The sequence below is a fragment of the Triticum aestivum genome, chromosome 2B (genome assembly GCF_018294505.1).
Source record: "Triticum aestivum cultivar Chinese Spring chromosome 2B, IWGSC CS RefSeq v2.1, whole genome shotgun sequence".
NCBI lineage: Eukaryota > Viridiplantae > Streptophyta > Magnoliopsida > Poales > Poaceae > Triticum > Triticum aestivum.
In genome coordinates, this window is record NC_057798.1 from 136,148,589 (window position 1) to 136,152,448 (window position 3,860).

The 3,860-nt window shown below is 43.8% G+C and overlaps 1 long non-coding RNA gene across 2 annotated transcripts; it reads left to right on the top strand.

The window, feature by feature from the left end:
- The first annotated feature begins 1,651 nt into the window (after positions 1-1,651).
- Positions 1,652-2,992, top strand: LOC123043897 (uncharacterized). 2 transcript variants are annotated; one of them, XR_006419689.1, is made up of 5 exons: positions 1,652-1,671; positions 1,789-1,927; positions 2,160-2,233; positions 2,464-2,644; positions 2,727-2,992. It is a non-coding gene; the product is annotated as an uncharacterized lncRNA (long non-coding RNA). The 2 variants fall into 2 exon arrangements; XR_006419688.1 differs by having other exon boundaries at positions 2,464-2,992.
- The last annotated feature ends 868 nt before the right edge of the window (positions 2,993-3,860 follow it).

The following is a 3,860-nucleotide window of genomic DNA, read 5'->3' on the forward strand; positions in this document are numbered from 1 at the left end:
CACGTATAAAATTATCAGAAGATTAAAATAAACAGAGTTAGTGGTGAAAATTATCAAAAAATTGTCTCAAATCATAACTAAAATAAAAAGAGTCAGTAAGTCTATGCTCACATTTCTTTATTCTTCTGGTTGATTATATGTTCAACTTTTCCAACAACCGGATTAAAATGTCGTTTCTTTTCTTCAATCTCCGGATGCATTTTGACACATACTCATACATTTCTCCTATTACCACCAATGTGTCCTTCCCATTCCTCCTCTTTCGCCTCCAAGTCAATGTCCCTGCCTCATTGGCTCACCGCTCATCCGACCATGCCCTCAACTCCACCTTCCGATCTCCGATCCCCTCGCCAACCCCGCACACATGTAACTCTAACCATCACTGTCACCACCAACTTTGCTAGGTTGAATAAATTAGTCTGACTGCGATGAAAAACTAAGGTCACCAACAATACTCTGCAAAGAGTAAAATGAACTACAATTGAGATTGACCCTATAATTTACTTTTTTCCTACATAGTCATAGTCATTGTCATAAAACAAGTCAAGGTCATAAATATGATTATATTTGGTTTTTGTAGTGTGTAATCGATACCCGGTCGTCATAGGTAGTCTTGAAGGGCTGCGTGAAAAGTTGGACAATCTCTTCTTTCGGATTGAAAAAAGAAAAGGAATCATCCAACGATCGTCATGTGATGTCACGGATGAGGACCGGTAAGGTAATCATCCCATTAGTTAATTTATTAATCACTATAGGAGCAGATGAATGCAGAGTTGGTGCTTGGTAGGACCATGAAACCATGTAGTATAGCGAATCAACCTATGGTTGAGTTGGTTAGGTGGACAGTGGTATCCCCAACCCACCAGGGTTCAAATCCTGGTGCTCGCATTATTTCTGAATTTATTTCAGGATTTCCGGCGATGCGCTTTCAGTGGGAGGAGACGTTCCCGTCGACGACGAGGCGCCTACAGTGACTTCGTAAATCTCAAGATGATATGTCGGCTCAGTCTCACGGAGGTGCTCATAGGGGTAGGGTGTGCGTGTGTGCGTTCATAGGGATGAGTGTATGCGCGTGTATATGAACGCTTGTGTCTGTACTGATGCTCAAAAAAAAACCATGTAGTATCACTTAATTATTATTACCAATCTTATCACGGAGTAAAACAAGACTTATTTCCCCCTTGGTTTAATCTACTACCCCTATAAAAGAAAGAGAGGTGGCAGATCCAAACAATAATACCCGTCCATCTACAAAATCTGATGGCCCATAATCATTTTGTGTTTAACGCAGCAAGCCACGCATTAAGCCAACAATCCATCGATCGCTAAACCTACCCCGCCGCTAAAAAAAAGAAACCGTTCACACGATTCTCGCGTCGCCCGCACGACTCCCCCGCGCCGTTCCTCCTCCCGCAGCCGGGCGCGGGCCGCAGGTCGCCGAGCCGCCGCCGGAGCCTCCCTTCGCCGCGGGCCGGGGTCGCCGCCGCACCCTTCGCCGCAGTTCACTGCCCGAGCCGCCGCGCCCTTCGCCGTGGGCCGCAGGCCGCCGGAGCCGCCCTTCGCTGCGGGCCGCGATCGCCGTCGCGCCCTTCGCCACAGGTCGCTGCCGCGCCCTCCGCTTCTATTTCACGCTCGCCGACGGGCCAACCACCACCGCCACGGGAAGCCCCGGTGAGTAATGAACTCCCTATTTCCTGGGATGCGTCGCTACCGGACCTTGGCCTGCAGAATCGCGGTCTGGGCTTCTTTTATTTTGGGTTTTGACGGCCATGACTCGATCTGTCGCAGATGAGATCGCCAAGCTGTTCCCCAACTTGTACGGCCAGCCTTCGGCCGAGCCGGCCGCAATGAAGTTGCTCAAGATCAGTCGTCGTGCTTTCTGGTGGCTAGGCTCTAGGGGGGCAGAATGTGATCTGTGATGTCTCTGGTAAGTGCGAGTGATCTCTAGCTGCACGTTCCTTTAGCACTAGCTGAGACCAATTGAAATTGGAAGTAGGTGTTCATTATTGAATTAAAAAGGTGTTAGTGCACTGCGTCAGTCTCTTCTCTGATGAAAATTTGAGATAGATTTTGTTGCTTTGATGTGTTTCCTGAATAATTCTTGTCGTTGACTTGTCATGGTTGATGTTGTGGATCTGATTACCCATGTATGGATTCAGGGGAGGCCCGGCTGGTGTCATGAAGGGAAGTACGTCCAGGTGACTGTTGATTTCTTGTACCCCTAATGAAACCAGTATGTCAGCATAACCTTTACTAAACACACTTATTGAAATTTCAGTACTTCATATAGACCTTGGTTATCACCATTTCCAAAACGGGAAGTGGATCATCAGTAGGGATTTTGCTTAGGTACTTCCATGAATGAACAGATGATGTTTTTTTCTCTTGAAGTATCCTTGTGCGTATAAGAAATTGATGACCATAAGCATGACAAATATATGATGTATTCTTGTCCTTTTCCAGCACAAGAGCTCTACCCCAGCATGGCTTCCCCATCTCTGGTCGTTCCCTTGCATTCCTCCATTGGTGGCTGGGAAGATGGGCCACCACCGAAGCCGCTCCCACTAATCGCCAAACTGTACCTGCTAGATTAATGAGGTCGCAGCCGAGGCCGACCATCGCCGCGCAAACTCATGGGTTCGATGTGGGTTTATTTGCATATTATTTACTTAATAAAATGGTTTGAGGTGAAGAGCCAAAGGCCCGAAGCCAAATGTTCCTAACAGAACGACGATCCGCGGGAAACAAGGCCAACGCTATGTGTGCCTGCAAGATTGAGGTTCCCAGATATTTTACTTTTCTCCATGATCCTACACCATTGTATTGCTTCATGTAGATCCCTTTATCATTCATTTTTATTGTTCAAATCTCTATATGGTTGTCATATAGATGATATTACAGGGATGTAGCACTAATGCATTATATTTTTCATGTGTTGTCGTAAACAGAACTCCCTCTGTACTGATGCATATATGTTTTTTTCTTTTAATTGCAGTATCTCTTTTCGGACTGGTCGGGCTTTCTAGATTTCTAGATTGGAGGAAGTTTGTTTGAAATTTGCCTTTGGGTTTCAGAAAATTCAGAATAAGTTCCTACACCAGCTGTAACTAGATAATAACTAGATAAATCATGTATTACGCAATGCTCGCCATTATCCGTGGAGTATTTGCAGCTGTATTCTTTGTCGTTCGATGCTCAATCAGGTGAGTCTATTTTTCCATTTTTGATTCATAGTTGCTGGCACAAATTGGCCAGTGCATTTGGTCCTATCACTGACAACAATTTTCACATGTCAATTGGGGAAAGATATGCCCATCATCAGTGCACTTTTTGCCATTTTTTTGCTATTTTTTTTCTGTTCTATGTATACATGCAGTTTCGACAATTAGCTGCAACAACTATTTTTTCTTTTATTTTGCTGCTAGGGCTTGTGGCCATACATGTTAAACAGCAAGACGATTTAATTTGTGGTCTAACAATACGTTTGTTAATAATTGCAACAAAAATAGATCTACTTTTTGCTAATAGTGGCCAAATAAAGGAGGATCCAGACTATGACAAGTTTACATTGTACAGAATTAGTGCTAACAATAAATTTCTCTCTTTTCTTCTTATTTTATATTGATAATAGCTCCTGAATTAATTTTTAACTACCACTCCCCCTTTGTAGAATGATCGGATTTTTATGCATGAACAATAACCCTGTTTTATTTTAAGAATGGGGCTCTAAAATGGACGGAGGAGCTTAAGTTCAGCAGCCAAATAGGGCAGGCATGTTGTGTATAGAGTTTGCAAGATATGCTGTTCATTTCTTACACTTAAAAAGCTTAGTCAGAACAACTATTTCATATTCCAATACA